The sequence below is a fragment of the Numida meleagris genome, chromosome 2, assembly GCF_002078875.1.
Source record: "Numida meleagris isolate 19003 breed g44 Domestic line chromosome 2, NumMel1.0, whole genome shotgun sequence".
Lineage (NCBI taxonomy): Eukaryota > Metazoa > Chordata > Aves > Galliformes > Numididae > Numida > Numida meleagris.
The window spans coordinates 117,115,277-117,134,070 of NC_034410.1; positions in this window are offsets into that span (position 1 = coordinate 117,115,277).

Here is an 18,794-nt window from a genome sequence, read left to right on the forward strand (position 1 = left end):
TACCCAGGAGAATTTGTGGCCAGAGGATGATATCTTATGTGCCTCTGACTAAGACAACAAATCAGAATCCAGTTGAAAGGCAATGCCCAAGTTTTGGTTTGGATACAGTTAATTTTCTTCATAGTAGCTGGTATGGTAAAGCATTTTGGATTTATGAGTATAGTCATGATAGCATACTGATGATTTAGTTGTTGCAGAACAGTGCTTGCACAGACTCAAGGACTTTTCTACTTCTGTTATTGCCTTGCCAGCAAAGAACTGGGGGTGCATGAGGAGCTGAAAGGGGACAGAACCAGAACAGCTGACCCAAACTGGTGAAAGGGATATTCCATGCCATACGGTGTCATGCTCAGCAATAAAATCTGGGGTAAAGAAAGGGAAGGAGGAGGATGTTCAGTGTGATTAAATTTGTCTTCCCAAGAAACTGTTAGGTGTGATATGCCCTGATTACCTGGGAGTGGCTGAACATCTGCCTGCCCATGGGATATAGTAAATGAAATCCTGATTTTGCTTTACTTGTACACACAACTTTTGCTTTAACTCTCTAGGCAATTGTAATGGCATTATGTCAAATGTAAGTAGATGGCCAACAATATTCAGTGTTGCTGCTCATCTCTTCCTCATCTGAGCCCAGTAATATTTGAACTACAAAAAAAGAAAAGAAAAAAAACAGTGCTTTTGCAGAACTGCTTACTTTTGGATAGACTTGATTTGATTTCTTGTTCTTTCTTCCTATCTTGCTTCTCTTTCATCTTTCTCTTGAACTATGAATTGTTCTGTAGTTTCTGGAAAGACAATTATAAGGCAAATCAATCCACTGCATTCTTTTTTATTTTCTCTAGTTGTCCTTTTCTCTGCATCTGAGACTGAAACAGAATTGACCCCTGAGGATCCTATAGGTCCCAAGTCTGGGAGTTCTAGTTTTCTAATCATGGTCTTCATCAATTTCACACCTTCATTTTCCACCTACAGGAACTAGGATGTGGAGGAGCAGATGTGTGTGTAACTCCCACATATTATGGAAGCTGACTGCAGATGGGATGTGCAACCTCAGATGTGGGAATTTGAAATCTGTTGCAGAGTCCACAGTTCAGATACTACACTAGGTGCTCTAAACTTTTACTTTGACAGGAAGAATGGGCAGAAGTTAGTTAGAAGGTAGCAGTTCCACATGTTGTAATTGCCCTAAGCTTGGGTTGCGTTTATGTCGTTGCATAGCGGTTATTATCAGTCTGAGACCCACTCATTTAAATTAGTGGATTCAGTTTTGTTTATTTTTCTCTGGAGAAAATGTCTGCCATACCAAGACAATATGTATCTACAGAGTGGCAACTCCATATGTCCACAGGTAATTCATGTGGCATCCCAGCCATTTATGGCCTTGAAGAGAGGGAGGCAGCTTCCTTATGAAAGCACACAGATGTTCATTTTATATTTTTTTGATTTTTTTTTGTTACTGTTAAGTTTATTTTCTTTCATGTTAGCAACACAAATAACTGATTTTTTTTCCTGTGTCTTTAACATTGTCCCTTTTATTTGACTGGCAGGTTTATATATTAGTTGCCATCTTATAAGCAGGCCTTTACAGTAACCTCATGAAAACAGGTGATGGAAAATAACATAAATATATATCCATAATGGATAATAAGAATTGAGAATATATTTCCTCAACTTGGCAGTGCTTACATCATTTTTTACTTTCTTTAGGATTTCATCTTGAGCTCTAGCTCCATCATTTTGAATCCTCTTTTCATCTGAGGCAAGACAGGCTTATTTGATTTTGTCTGTAAAATCTACCACTACACTGGCTCCACAGCATTTTTTGTCAAAAAAACATGAATGTATGTCTGTAGGTCCAAAACTCTCAGAGTTCTTGCTCAATTTGCAGTCCATACACTTTGGTCCTTGAGTGCTGTTTTGCAGTCTTCTGTAGACTTTGGCAACACTGAGTGACAGTAGTTTCAACCAACGTGGACATAGTAAAGTGACAGGAGATTTTTCCATGTAGATTGTATTCAAAGTCTCCTATGTAACTGAATGTATTGAAATTTGTCTTTATTAGACACCATGGTAGACAGATTTACAGATCTTACTGTACCATTTTACTGTACAAAAGTTTAGAGTAGAAAAAATAGTACTTAAATGTAAAGTACTACTCTAAACTTTTAATATCCCTGTGGCCATGCAGGCACTGTAGAACTCTTGGCTTGATGATTTTGGTTGGATTTAAGTCTGGCAGATTTTTTTCTGAAGTATTCTTCAAGGAGTCTCTGTATCTTTTCTTTGTTTTTTTGGATCAGATATGTTGATAAATTCTTCATACTTAATGGGATCTACCTGATGATCTTGCCATACAAAATTATCTTATGTTTACTGTTTTTATCAGAAGGATTTTTTTTTCAACCTTTTCTCAAAATCTCCAGCTTTTTTCGTAACTGCATAAACTTCTAGATACCTTCAACACTCCTTCCCAATAGAAAGTACAAATTCTGATTCTTATGCTGTATACAAATTAAATTTTCCATTTTCCAACAACAAAAAAAAAAAACATATGTGCCAAACATAACTGAGATGGCAGTCTACAAAGAAACGGTCTCCTTAAGAGTGTGTTGATTGTGTACAGACATGTCATCTATTTTCCTATGGGCGATGCCAGAATCTTGCTGATATATCAGACATGGAAAAATATTTGGCATTAGCAATCTCCTGAAGGATTTTTCCTCTGGTAGGTAGTGGAAAATATTCCTCTTTCACATATCCATTTGATTATTTTAGGAATGATCAAAAGCAAAAGTACACACATTGTTTTCTACAATGACCAGTGCCTATCTTATTCTTTTAACATCCCTGCAGTCAATGAGAGCTGTATACCAAAATGTAGGTAATGCATATAGCTCAGTGAGGTGTAAGGATAGGGTGCTCCAAGAGTGGCTCAAAAGCAAATGTCTTTGGAAACCCCAGGTTATAATTTCCTTGCTGGACAAGGCCAAATGGGCCTCGCAGCTGGATCTCGTGATCATATAGCAACACCTACATCTCCAGTATCTGTTTTCACTTGCTTCCACAACAATATAATGAAACTTTCACACCAATATAGCCTTGACAATGGTATGACAAAGCTCCAGAAAAGTCCCAAATGTAACACCTTTCAAACTGCATTACAACTCAATAGCCATAGGCAGGACAAATCTTTCCCATTGCTGTAACCCTAAGAAGTACTTTTGGAAACTCAGTTCAAGGTGAAGGCACTTATCGTCCGTATCCAAATGTGACATAACCGGCCTGGATGATGCACAACAGTGAAAGATCCTCCACACCTTGAAAACAGAATCAAATTCCATGACTGTTTTGCTTCTCTTTTTCCAAAGCACAAACTTTCTTCTTAAGACCGATGGACTGAGATGCTTTTAATACAAACATAGATGTTCTTTACTGATGTTCTGTTAAAGTTTCTATCATTTCCATTATTTCTTCACCTGTGAATATAATTTATATATTCTTTTGTATAAATAATCTCACGCTGATTTTTATCCACTTCAATTACCCATTGTTTCTCTGGCAAAGTTGAGAGGATTGCTTCAGGAAAAGTTAAAGATGACCTTTTTGACTTTCTTTCCTTCTATTTGTATCCATTTATTACTGTCTTTCCATGTCAAAAATTGTTATAGCTGCGATCTGTAACCTTTGATATATACAGGTTTTTATTCCTCCTTAAGAGGTATTTTCTTTTTATCTTAAAGATACTCTTTTCTTCAGGCCCTTCTGAGAGGTTTATTGTGATTGGAATAGCTTTTGATGGAGGTAATTCCCCTCCTTTCCAACCAGGTTTCCTATCTGCCCTCAGACATTATCTCTCTTTTCTATCACTTTTAGAACTTGTCACTCATGTTCCATGGATGCTGATGCCATGGAAATATCAAGATATCTTGGCTCTGTTTGAGAAGGGGGATTGAATGACCTCTAGAGCTCCCTTTTGACCTTAACTATTTTGTGATTCTGTGATTCTTGCTGCTTGCAAGAGATTTTTTTTTTTTTCCCTCCATTTGGTACCATTGTTTCTGTGTATGTTAATAACGTCAGAGCCTCTACCATATAGTGGTACTTTCCTGGAAACTATTCTCTTAAACACTGCCATTTAGGTGTGTATACTACTGTACAGACATATAGTTATGAAGTCAAACAGTAACCCTTTTCAAATCCATGAAAATTTTTGCTCTTTTGCTGGAATTTCTCCTCCACTAAGCTGAGGACTTCTGCTTTTCCAAAAATTTCTAAGAAGCATTACTTCATCTCAGCCAGAGAAAAGGAACTTTAAAGCTGCAACCTCTGTCCAATTCTCTAAAAGGCATAAAATCATGTAAGAGTGAGAGAGTGATTACAAAAAGGCAAAAATACATCAGAAGGAGCGAAGTGCCAGCTGAATCAAACTAGGCAAAAGGAAAATACAATTTTAACTTTGAGTCTTTGGAAATTTCTCCTTTAGCACATGCTGTTTATTCAAGTTTTTGTACACTGAAGACTTTATAATGTGGATCTTGCTTTAAATGTAAAGACTTATGCTGAAAACACCTGAATTTACCAAACAAACAGAGCCAAGAAAAATAAGTGAAATATTTGATCTGGTTGAAAAATTGATTCCATAGACAGCCCTTATTTTCTAAAAATAAAAAATATTACTTGTGTATTGAAAACTTTTTACTTCTGATTGGTGCTAGCAGAAATAAATTTCTAATCTAAATGTCTGTATTTATTTTATTTGTGTCTCATTTTTTTTCTAATCTGATTTTAACTTTTATCATTATTTTAAAATATTTTCCTCCACATCAACTATTGTTATGGTATCCCTGTCAGTGTTAAAATAATCTTTTTGAGCCTTGCTCAATCAAAAACATTGATATATAAGACTGTCACATGTTTTATTTTCTAAATTTTTTTTTTTAAATCCATGTATTAACCAGTAGTTCAAAGTATTATTTCCTGGTATGTTCAAGATCCTTTGCAATTATGTAAATGAAAATGTTATTCCTCTTTACAAAGAGAGAAATTTTAAAATACCAATCCATGCACCATGTGGAAGAGCACCTAGGTAAAAAAGGAAAGAACCCAAAATGTCATTTCATTACTTGAAGGTCTACTTATATGAAATATAAATTCCTAAATCTAAATCCAACAAAGTAATAAACAATTCTGTCTTCCTATGAACAATGCCTGCTAGTGCATAAGCACAGTCTGTCCATCTCTTCTCAAAGGTGAAAGTAAAACTGAATTTTGCCATCCCAAGCACAAACAGCTGGAGCCTTCACCATGAAAAAATAGATGGTTCAGAAGACTCTACTAGTTGCTTCTCCTGTTGCCAGGAAAGAAGAATGGAGGCTAAAATGGTAGCAACTAATGCTGCATCAGTAAATGGCTAGTTCTTTTGCATACTGTTTATTTGTTAGACAACTTATACAGGAAGCAGGTGTCTTAGAGTTAGTTCCTTTCTCCATGAGAAGATTAAGTTCCTCTCTAACACTTTCAGTAGACTTCCAAATAACATAATTGACACTGGCAGAACAGCTTTGTTAAAAGGCAGGTAGGCAAGTAATGAGAAACCACTGCTGAGCAGCCAGGAATGCAAGATTCATGCAAGAAGACCAAAGGAAAGCAAATTCAGTCTCCCTGAGTGGTTTGGGCACTTAACTAGAAGAGTAACAAATCTCAGCCCCAGCTCTCAGGATGGTGACTGCTGCAGACAGGGATTTTAGCTTAAACACAAAAAGTAAAATGCAGTGGTCCTGGGCACATGGACTGGAACTCACCAACCTGAGGAAGAACCTGAGAGGAAGGATTTCGTGTTCTCTCTTTGAACGTTACACAGGCTGAGTGAACCCTCGAAAGAACAAAGTAGAAGCTAGCTCTGAAACCTGTTTTTGCCTTACTTGTTCATGCAGAAAGTTTCAAAAACCAAAGTGGAAATAAACCCAAACACATGTTAAACTAACAGACATGTTCTCTTGGGCATTTTGAAATTTAAAATGAAGAAATACCTCATCGGAGAAGCATGGGTCTTATCCTAGATAGGTGGGGGAATGAGCACAGTAAGCTCTCTACTGAAGGCCAGATTTTGTCACTTTTACTTCAGTTGTGTAGTTGAAAGGGTTACTGTCTGAATTTAACGGAATTAATGGCAGAGTAAGATAATACAGTGGTAAAGTCATGGTGGCAAAACACAGACTGGGCTATTTATCTGTGCGTGTAAAAGTATATGCAGATCAGCACATATTCCTATGCTTTCACATTCCTTATCCATGAAAAGTTTGGCAAATCTTAACATTACTACAGAGAGTATATATCAATCCATAGAATTTACATCGTAACTTTTTTCCCCTGTGCCTTAGCCAAGCCTCACCATGTGTGTGCATTAGAAACCCTTGACAAAAGCCAGCTGAGGGCTGAAATGTTGGGAATTTGCCCTCTTCACCCTTATGAATAAATCCTTCTTTAAAAGCAAGGAAAAAATCCCCTTGGCTTGGAATATCTCAGCATGCTGACTGTGCACAAACCAAGGCTGGAATAATTGTGCATTACTGTGATTTGTTTTTGTATTGACTCTTTGTCATGTTTAAAAAAAAAAAAGAATACAAGAATTAAAATTTCTTATTGCTGTGCACCCCATGCTTGCCACATAATTAAAGAGGGACAGCTGCTAGCTTTCAGGAGATGCCAGACAGATTTTTTACCAATGCATTCAGAAACTTGTAACATTCCTGCAGGTTGCCCAGAGAGGTTGTGGAGTCTCCTTCCATGGAGATATTCAAGACCCATCTGGACACCTACCTGTGCGACCTTTTGTAGGGTACCTGCTTTAGCAGAGGTGTTGGACTCAATGACCTCTTGAGGTCCCTTCCGACTCCTGAGATTCTGTGATTCTGCTTGATTCTGTGATTTGTTTGCCTTGAAAAGGAGCACTAGGAAAGCACTCAATGCAATTTTAGCTGTCTGTCTTCATGGATCACCAGTGAGTGCTCTGCAAGCTACTATACAACTGTTTCTGTAAGTGATGCCACATGGATGCACAAAAAAAAACCCCTAAGTTTTTCAGTCTATGCCTACCTAAGTATAACCTATTCAATGAAAGAACTGATACTCATTCCACTGCAACTGCTGGCACCTATGGGGCCAGGATAGCTGCAGGCCTATGAAGAGAGCTCAGAGGGGAGGAAAAACTTGCTGTCACATGAAAACCTGCCATAAAATCTAAGTTTAAGTGTCATCACTGTTGTTGTTAAGCCATTATTGCAAGAGGATAGCCTTAGTTTTCCTGCAGTTTAAAGATGAATTCTCATTCCTTGTGACTTATAAGCTTTCTCTTGTTCATGCAGTTATTATTATAACCAGAGATGTTATTTCTTGTTCCATCCTATCCCTTAAATTAAAGAGCTTTCAGTGAGGCACAGCTCCATTGATCTGATTTGGCACCAGCCCAGACAGCAAAGTCTGCCAAGACTGTGATGGGAGGTGGTTCAGCTCTGCCCAGCCATGTATGTCCTGGAAGCAGCACTGCACATTGCTCTCTTTCCTGCCATCCTCCACCTCCATGGCTAGGATCTGTGAGAGCTGATCAGAAGGGTAAACACAGGTGGAAAAACCCACATCTTTAAAAAAGCACTCTAAAATGCAAGGAGATCCAGAGCATGCCTACTGTGCTTCTACAGTGTATCCATGAGGTAGGTTTTCCACAATATCCCTCTAACACTTTGAATCTTCTACACAACTCTTTTGTTGCAAATGAGGTAGAACAGGGACCTCACAAAGCAGCACCTCAAAACTTGTGCTTCTTATGACTTAAGGCCCACCAGCAAAATCATTATTCTCTTTTGCTCCTGGTACCTGGCTCTTTCATTTTTGTATGCAAGCTGCAACTTAGAGTGAAGTAAAATGTTCCTACAAAAAAGCCCCAATATTAAGGTTTAAGTCCTCAAAGAATTTGGCTTTTCCTGACACTGTGAAGACGATGAAAAAATTGCCATTTAGCTCCAGCAACAAAACCTAACATACTGCTGGCCACCTAAAATTAATCATTAGTAAGATTCAAAATGTTTTAAAACTGTACTGTACCTGCAACAAGAGAAGCTTCAGCTACAAGAAATCAGAGTCTAAACTCTGAGGAACCAGTTTTGTTAAGGGAGGTAATGAAGAAAGAAACAGTTGTTCTCTGACTCTACCATGGAGGTTGAGATGTGCTGGAAGAAATGGGCTCCAAACTCTTGTCTGCCATGTACTCCCTCCCTCTGTTAATTCTAGACGTAGCCATCTGATGGTAAATTTGTTACACTTAAAAGTCAAGTCTGTAGCAGTCATTTCACTGTGACTTAGGAGGTAAGATGACTGTAAGTATGGTCAAAAGCTTAATGGCAATATTAGCAGCTCAAACACTTAACAAAGCTGCATGTCCATAAAGAAAGGAATTGCTTAAATACAGCTGGATAAATAGCACACGTAGATAAAAAGAAAAGAGATTACACATCCTAGCATCTGGCCAGTCTCATTCTTGACAAGGTCCACTGAAAATAAATAGACAAATCTATACCAAATATCCTACGGGTCCACATTTTCCTGAATAGTTTCATTCTCCTTCAGCATGATAGTAGTGTCTTTTTGAGACATTTTTGAGAAATCAGTTCAGTTATTAGAAGGAACGTCGCTTTTCATATTTTCTTTAGCTTGTTCTGAGTCCGCGCATGATCAGGTGATTAAAAATACATCTGCCACTTCCTTCAAGAAGTAGCTTCTCCTTACATTTTGAAAGTTAAAACATGCATACGTCCAAACTGCGCACCTAGAATCCCTACATGCTAAAAAGTAGAAAGTGCGATCCTATTGTATTTATTTATTTATTTCCTGGATAATAAAAATCATCACTTGCTGCCTGAATCAGAAGATGATGTCAGACACAAAGGAAATACATAAGTATGACTGGATCTAGGGATTAGAATTTGAGGAAGAATTCAACATTACACAGAATTACAGAATTGTAGGGGCTGGAAGGGACCTCTAGAGACCATCGAGTCCAACCTCCCTGCCAAAGCAGGCTCCCTAGACTGGGTTGCACAGGCGATTACAGTGTGAGAATTGTTAGCATGTAGATACACTTGCTGAAAGATTTTGCATAAAAAATGAATCTGGTAGATCAGTAAGAGTAAGGAGGAACAAGAAGTAAAAATACAGCTGCAGGATTTGCTCAACAGAGCAAGATGAGTTCAAAGCAGGCATAGAAGCCAAGAGGAGGCAGAAATCAGAGAAAGTGAGAGAAAAAGAAATTGCATAAAAGGTAGAAGGCAGAATAAAGATGATAGAAACATGCCCATTATGTTTAACTGAAGTGACAGTTAAAAGAAATCTCTAGTTCAGATTATCTGCTGACAATGATAATCAGTTTTTGGTAAAATCATTTTTAATCCCTGTAACTTATAATTCTGCAGCCCCGTTTACATACCAAAATAACCTTTCTCCCACATTCAGTATCACTCTATCATTAGCACTGTTATTTCAACTTCTCATTTTGAAAAACATTCAGCCCTCTAATAGCCATTTCGGGCCAGAAGATTTATTTTATCCCTGTTTTAAAAGAAAATGGTCTTAGAAGCCAAAGTTTATAGAAGAAGAGTGCAGCAGAGTAGTTCCAATACACATCATTTTTTTCTAAATGCAGTGAGTGTACAAGATAAGTCAGCCACATGAAGCACAAGACAGCACTGAACAAAAGGAAAAAAAAGTGATACATTGCTGAGACCATTCCTGCCTTGGTAGGGAGACAGTTTAATGATCTAATGGATCTTTTCTGATAGCAATTCTGACTGAGCAAGTAAGAAAAAATAAGGAAACAAATGAAGCCAGTGCTACACTGAAATATCCACCTCCTTAAAAGGTTCAAAGGGTAAGGCACGGTTTCTTCTTCCTTCAGTGTCTGTGATGGATCACAGGGACTGCTGCCTAATTTCATCTTTAAGACATCTCACCTCTTTCCTGAGCAGTTGGCTTTCTTCCTTCCCCTAAAGCTAGTTCCTGTTAAAATACATTTTGGAGAATTTTAGCATCCTCATTTAAGGTTTTGGTTTTAGTCAAGACATGCTAGGCTGGCCAGCTGGTTTCCTTTCTCACATTAGTTTTATACCACTGAGCTTTGCTCCTTTACATTTGGAGATTGTTCTGGTTTCCACACCTGTAGGAGAGAAAAAAAAAAACAACAACAACTGGATCTAGATATTTTGTCTGCCTATCTGCTTCCTCATCTTCTCACTGTCCTGCTGAAGAATGTGGAGTCATCACCTGTTTCTGGTAGCTAAGGAAATTCATTATCTCAGACAAGCCTCAGGGGCTGGCAATGAACCTGGCCTCAGTGGGATAAAGAGCCCCGTTATGTTCAATCTGCAGAAAATGAGAGTCACAGACAGGAACAATTTACAGATTGTGTTCATTATTGGTTACAAATCACAGCATTTGCTGCTCATGGAGATTGATTGAAGGGGATAATTAATTCACTCCCTCAGCCACTAATTCGATCAATGAATTCTTATTTTGATAAGAATTTTTTTGTTAAATATGGATCAAGCTTAAGTTTTTATATTTTTACCCTACCCGGGAACATTGTTTACAGCAGAGCGAAGAATTTGGCTGTGATGCCACTGGTGTAAGAGTAACATCCAGCCATGATCTGCTGCGTATAAACTTCCCTCTACTGTCTGCATTCCTGTGAAAACACATTGAAAATGGTATGGTGAATTTCATATAGACAGAAGGAATTGTATTTACAAAGGGAAGAGTTTGTCCCTGTAAAGCACTGTAATCTGAATTCAGTCAGTTAATACAAACACAAGATTCAAATGTTCTGGAGAACTATAGTGATGAGAAAGAGAGAGCCATCACATTTCAAATGAACACATTTGAAACAAGTGTAATTAAAGTCTGTGTAGCTCAGGATAACAACTTATTTTCTACATATGCTGCTTCTAAACAAATGACCTTTTTATTAAACGGCTTAGATTTGGAAGGTCTGTGCTGACTTTGTATGCTCTGTCTGTTGTCTCATGCTCTCATACTAATATCAGTCCAGCTGTGGAAGCTTTTAGCAGAGGGAGTATATCACATTCATATGAGTTGAAAATGTTGAAATGAGAAGAAAAAAATCTACAAAGGGTCTGAACTATGGTTTCACTATAGAATGAGCCTTCTTGTTCTCTGTCTACTTAGTGAGATGCAAGTAAGAAGATACCTTGAAGATTATGTGAAAACCAACATGACTCACCAAAGATAATTTCACCACCCACTATTCTTCCTTTAAACAATGTGTTCCAGAAAACTGTGTAAATTCATGAGATACGGTACTACAGCTGTCATCACAGCAAGTCAGGCAATATAAGAACCTTTTTTTTCAGAAGCTGTATTAGCCAAAATATATATGTTTTATTGCTGTTTAATTGTGCAATATTTGTGTTGGACTAACAGCATGAAGTGCTGGGGCTGTGCAATGTAGCTCATTTTATGCTGCTCCTGGAGTGATAATGATTGTATTTCTTACAATTTTGTCATTCTAGTTGTGTAATCTACAATTTTCACCAGCGTATGTTTCCTGTCATTATTTATTAATGTATCTTATAATCAGATATTACAAAATCCTATAAAAGAACAGTTTGTACAAAACCTGTAAGTAGAAAGCCTCCCAAATAAAACCTAGCAATTGTATTAATATGGCAGAATACTAAAGAGCTGTGATAGGAACCTTAGGACTCCAGCTTGCTCTTTCCTATCAATGTTTTATAACAACAATTTGCCTGACGGCCCTCTGTGAGAACTCAAGTGATTCTTCTGACAGATGCAGTGAGCATGGAGAGTTCAAAAGCTAGAACCAAAAAAGTTAATGCTAAACAATCTGCATCCTTATCCATAAATTTGATATTGATGAGAATAAATTCTACTGTAGCATCTTAATTTTTTTTCTTCCTTTAGGAAAACACAAGTATTTGGGGAATTTAAGCATAAGGTTTTTCATATGGTGTTATTCTGTAATAAATATATATATAAAATATATAGTTGGAAGAAGAAAAAAAACCATTTTGATTTATTCAAAGTGAATTAATTCTTAAAACATTTTTTCTTGTTTTTCTAAAATGTTTTCATTTCACTGAATGTAGTAATGTATCAGAATTTCATTTCTCTAGATCAATGTCCAATAATATAAAAGTATCCTTTATATTTTTCAGGTCAAAAAACTACAATTTGTAATCCTTTTTTGCAGCATTCTATTTAAAATTATGGATGACCCGGAATTTTTTTTTTAATGTAAATTGCTTTTTTCAAGATCTTAAGTAAAAGAGAAGTGTATATCTTACAGTTTCTAATTCTATCACACTGTTTTTACTAGGATGAACGATGACAGGAACAACTGTCTTACCAGTGTTGGTGACTTGCTGTAGATAGTATAATTTTTGCCTATACCATTCAACTGATCCATGTATACCTTTCATCAATGAGGACAAAGGCAACCTGTTAGCATTTGGGAACTGTATCTTCCTCTATTTATCCTACAGCTATAACACCTCTAGTTACCATGCTAGCTAACGCCTGCCGAGAACCATCTGTTACGGAAAACAAAATCATGGTCTTCTCAAAGAGTACATTGTGGCTTTCTTGAAGGAGCTCAGCCATGGAACCATCTCACTTCTACAGCAGAGAAGGAAATTGAGGTAAGCAGTGAGCAAGTAATGGGGAGTGTCACATTTAATTTTCACAGATTTATGGAATGTCTTTTGGAATACTGAAGGTTCTTAGACTGTGTATCTCCTCCTCTCACTTGCTGAGAGACCCCTACAAACTGCTGAACAAAAGGACATATATATATCAGGATGGTCACCCTAGTGGTTTTGTCCTCCTGCATAGATGAACTTATGGACTGTGTTTCAGTCTGTTGAGAGAGATCTTGAGAATTATGAAGAAGTTAACACTAGGTGAGAATCTGCCTAAATTATTCATTAGAAAATACTGAGGTAGAGAAGGAAGAGGAACATAATCTTCCAGGAACAAAAGTACTTATTCAGAGTACAAATTTACTTTAGAAAGAGGGTTAAATGGATTCTTTACCAATCACATTACAACAGAAGTTTTATTCACGAGATCATTGAAACAAAATGAAAGTGAGGATATTTCTGTCTGTGGCATCAGTATTCTGGGCTAAACTTTATCTAGGAGGTGTGCTAATTAAGCCCTTCATAAGAGGCTGAAGTAGGAAATCACAGAAAGTACATGATAAGGGCACTTAAACATTGGATTAAATTATTAAATCTATTAAAAGGTTACTACATCTAAGTATGTCCAGATTTATAGGGAAAACATGCTGCACCATACAGCTACAGGGCTACAGTAGCGGTCCAAATCCCCATGTTACTGGTGTAGTATCTAAAGAGATATCTTTTTTTTTTTCTTTTTTTCCTATGGATTAGCTGCAAGCACAGGGAAAGCTTGGACCTGAGCTGTTGTGAAGGAATAGCTTGAAAGCCATGAGCAAGCTCAAAGCACGTCCCCTACAGAGAAATGCAAAAAGATGTTTATTTTCAAAAGAAAATAACAGTTGGTTTCAAAACAATCTTGTATTTCCAACAGAGTTATTCGTAGGAAAAAAAGTATGAAAATATTGGAATTAAGTGCTATCACAAGAATGTAGGGTGAAGTTAACATTTTTACAACAGCAAAGTTGTCATCATGAAAAATTCTAAGATTCAGTCCACATTGCCAAAACATACACATATATAGTACTGTTAATGAGACATATACCTCTAACACCAGGCAATATAATTGCATGTAAGCATTATGATAAAAGGTAAATGGGTGTTAATTGAACGTTTCCTTTTTTTTTTTTTTTTTGTTGGCCCCTTCCCTTTTCTCCAAGATCGTTAACTCCTTGGCAGTTGCCAAGTCCCCTCACCACCAGACTGGAGGGAACCAAAGGCAGTCAAGAGATGGAAATGACCCAGCAATTCCACTGTGACTCCATTTGTAGTATTGAATAGAAGACAACCTCTTTTAATAATATTCCAGTACCTCTGTTCTAGATCCTGCCATTAATCTGTAACTGTTACATTCCCTTGGAGCTGGCAGAAGGTCATCATAAACACATTGTTCATTAATGGCAAAAAAAACCCAAACTCCAAACAACCCTCCAATCAACTGAAAAAAGCTCAATCCTTCAAATAGAGACAGGAAACCATCAGTGGAATCAAACCTCCCATGGTGTTGAGTTAGCTGCACCTCATTATAGAAGCCTTAGTGATGAACTATAGCCATGTTATTACAGTTTAACAGGTAGGAAAGCAGTATTTAATGCAATTAATTGCCTCTTGGGAAGAGACAGTGACCATTCTTGATTTTCAAACATTTTTTATCTAAGATTTATATTGCTGCTTTCTTGTGTAGAATACTGAATGTGTTTGGTAGGAAATTCCTGGAGCCTCTTAGGTATCATTCAAAACTTCCAAAGGAATGTTTTTTTTTTTTTTTCTCTGTTGTTTCCCCTGCTAAACAAGAAACAAAGTATGACCCAAACTATTTCACTACAAAAACTTTTATGTTGCTTCACAAAAATAATTCTGCTTTTGCTCCCGAGATCAGTATTTTAGGGGACTATTTTATTACAGTATAAACACACATATATATTACCAAATGTTTACAAAATATTACTACTTATTTTTCAGTTGATGATTTAGAGACTTATTCAAAATAAAATCCAAAAGAAATGAACATATTAACTATTTTTATAAAGGTATAAATCAGCAAAACTAGGCTTTTTTTAACTTCATAAGCCAGAAGAAATAAATATTATTACTGGAATAAATAACTTGACTGCTAAATATAAACTGGAGGCAAAATTATAAACTCTCAAGACTTTTCTGGTTGATATTCAATCTGAATGAATAATCAGAGAAAATCACTGCTAAAATGCTGTCCCCACTCTGGATTATTAAGGAGAGCAGAGGAGCTGAAGCACTCGTTTTAGTACTGAAGCAGCAGGACTAAAGGAATTGTCAGAGTCCTAACCAACATCAGGATTGTTATGGGTAAGACAATGTACAAATAGAGTTTGAAGCTCCCCAAGGAACCTACCATTCAAGTTTTTGAAAAATATGAGGACAATGATAAACAGGAACAGAGGTGAGAGACCCAGGTGACTGGTTTTTGCATAATGAACTGCATTCAACAGGTTGTCACATAAATTTATACTTTTAGTTATTTGTTTATCTGTCAGTGAAAGAAAACAAGCAATGAGAAGTCCCAGCTACATCGATGAAACAACATTGCTTCTCTTAAGTGTAAAGAAACTGAGTTTAACAAAAATGTATATCGTGCTTAGGAAACTAGAATTAGCCGTTGTGATCAGACTGCAAGCTTCTGACATCTGATTCTCAGAAGGAACTTCTCAAGATCCTCACAGGTGAACAGGATACACTAGGGAGAGCCCAAGGCAGAACGCTACCTTTATCCTTTGAGGGTCCGTAGCAGATCATTATGAGATATGCTTTGGTCTTCTCCAAAATAAAAGAGCTGAGTATCTAAGAATGAAGTTTTCTGCTTGTCAGGAAGAAGTGTTTAAAAGAGAAGCAGTATATTTCTGAGTATTTTTTTCAAAAGACGTAATGAGGATCAGTCCTTTCCAAAACATGGGATCAAGATACAGTTTTAGTAATAGATATCTATGTGGCTTCTCAGTGTCTTTGTTTTGAGTGTGACAGCTAGGCTCAAATCTTCTCTGCCTGAAGGCAGCTTAAAACTATAGCTCTAGGATGCTACAGCGATGCTATGACAGCGCAAGGCTTTATCCAGTCAAACTGCTCCAGTTTACAGAAAGTTTGCATGTCACTGTCTACTCTTTCCAAGGAGTCCCTAAATTCATGGACAATCATTCTCACTTCTTCATACATTTTCTGCTTCAATACAAAATTAGATATTCAATGTGAACTACAAGAGAAGTGACACAGAGACTGTCCTTGAATAAGGCACAGGTTGGCTGTTTATATTGTCTTCTGGTAGTGGGAAAAGACTGATGAAGGATGGATCAAAAATATTAAAAGCACTCAGACCTTTAATCACTGGATTATTGAGTAAAACAGGAATTACTCTTTCAGCTAGCTTGAGAATGTGTGTGGGAAGAGAGCCCTGTGGGGAGGTGTTGATAGGCACGATCATCTACCAAATCAAACCGTGTTTTGAGAAAAGTGGAGGAATGCATGTTTCATGAGCCCTGAAGGAGTTGAGTGATGGGAAAGGAACTCTGCAGTTCACTGCTGTCAGATTACAGACAGATATGTACATAGCTAGTAAGAAGGCTTTGGTGCCATAGCAATGTTACTGAAGGAAATACAGGCTCTGAAAGACTCAGTTTTGATAGTGTTAGATGGTGTTTTTGTGACTGTTAGTGTTGACTAGAAACAGTTTTACTGGAATTTAGATAACTAAGTAACCCTTGTAAGGTATAATGATCATATAACAACTGAAAAGCCAGTCAAAAGACAGGGACAGGAGAAGGAAACAAACATTAGAGCTGCTGTTCTTATTTTTAATGTATTTCCTTCTGATACAGAATGAAAATCAGCAGAATTTTAATATTTTATACCCAGTAAACATCTGGCTTTTATTTTCCGATTTTATAATTATATATAATCATTCGATATTTAATTATTATTAATAATATATATATAATTTATGGTTTTTTTTAATCCAGTAATTTCCAGCTATTGCATTTCTGCAGTATTGTGATATCACCTGCCTTTAAAAAATGTGTTACCTATGGATAAAAAGGATTACAACAAAGAGAATCCTAAATCCTATATAGGTTTAATCAGATGAAGTTTTTAAGCACCTGAAGGCCAGTTTGCAAAACTCCGTTAAGCTAGTGTGAGTCTCTCAATGTTTCAGTTTTCAGTGAAGATAACTTGTTATGCATCGTCCTCCTGATTTCATTCCTAACCACTATGTTGAAGACTTGTAAATATTTTATCGTAATAAAGTGAATAGAAAAATGTGACAAAGACTCTGTCTGATAAAGGCTGACCAGATGAAGCATTTTGTTTTCTCCAGTTTTAATATGCTGTTATGGAAACTTGGAAGGCAGAAGTTCATTGGAATGGATGATGTTGAGTGACATTTCTTGATTTATGTAAATAGTACCTTCTTTCCTTTTTCTTCTTTTTTTTTTTTTTCTCAGATGAAAGTCATGATTTTAGCAACTTTGCTTTGCTTTTTGAATCTTTAATTTTCTCCAGTAAGTTAATTACTTTCTTATTTACTTGGCTCTATCACAGTACTTCACCTCTAGTTATGAAGGCAGAAAATACTGAATCATTGTGAATTAGGCAGGATTGAGAAGAGGCTCCAAAGGGAACACTAGCCAAGGAGAAGGCTGGTCTATTTAAAAAGGATCCATTTGTGTTCCAAGGCTGCTGTCAAATATAGATCTCCCTCTGTACAGCCTCTGTCTGTTTTTATTTTGCTTAACCTTCTGGTACCTGCTAATGATGTGATCAGTGAAGTACACGTGTGCTGCAATAAAAACATGATGCACCTCCTCCTGTGTTTGTTCATCAGTTCTATTAGCTGATCTAGTAGAGTTGCTGTTTTAGGTCAGTGGGTGGAGGTTTGTGGTTTTGGAAGCCACATTTAAATCCCAGTGCTGTGTTTGTGGTTGGCTGATGATGCTGGGGTCAGTATGTCTGTGGTCACAGATCATTACTCCCTGCAGACAGCAACTCTCATAGCACGTCACCAAAAATTATACCCTGTGAACAGTCTTGTCTTCTGGACCATCTGAATATTCTAAATTACTAATCTTTTGAATACTGTGCACAACAATTGGGTTGGAAAAGACACTTTTAAATAAATGTTATCTTTTTATATATTTTAAGAATTTTCTTTTGGTTTCTATGTACATTAATTGTCTCAAATTTGGTGATGAACAGTATAAAAGTTACTGTTTTTTCCTTAAACATAAAAAATAAAGTAATTTGAGAGTATCTATGGAAAAAGAGCACAATGCTTCCACTGACTCCAGAAGGTGTTGGATCAATCCACGAGCACAAGACTATGTCTAATTCAGACCAGGCACAAAAATAGCAGGCCAGTTCTTGATGGTTTTACTCATATTGAATATTAGAATAATTAACTATATTCTTAAATATATATTGTCAAAAATGTCTACATAAACATTTCCTATATCTCTATCTAAAAGAAATACAGAATCAAGTCACAGAGCTTCTACTGTTGGAGCAAAAGAACCACGAAGCAGACTCCTGTAGTTGGCAAACATGGGATGGATGTGTGTTACCGGCTTAGAGACTAAACTGTAACCTGAAGTTACAGCATTTGTGACTCACAACTCACAGATCTGAGTAAATATTTGTTTGTTGGAGTTCAGTTCTGCTTTACCAGAAGAGGCAGAGTCTTTCTTATGAGTTTCTGGATGTCCTTCAACTTTCTGTAATTACTGGCCCTATATGTAAATGTTGGTTTAAATGACCTTGAACTGTCTTTTTATGGATGAGGAAATAAGACAAAATAGGGATTCCACTTTTTTTTTTTTTTAATATACAGGTGCTTCTAAAAATACAGATCATTTTTTAGTATTTTTGACAACTGGGTACAAATATATGCATTTGAGCTCAAAGCACTTCATCAGGGTTTGATTTTGTTGATCTTTTGATTATCTGAATTCCTCAAAAAGTAGAAAAAATGTGATAAAAAAGCTATAAGCAAGTTAGTTTATTTGGAGA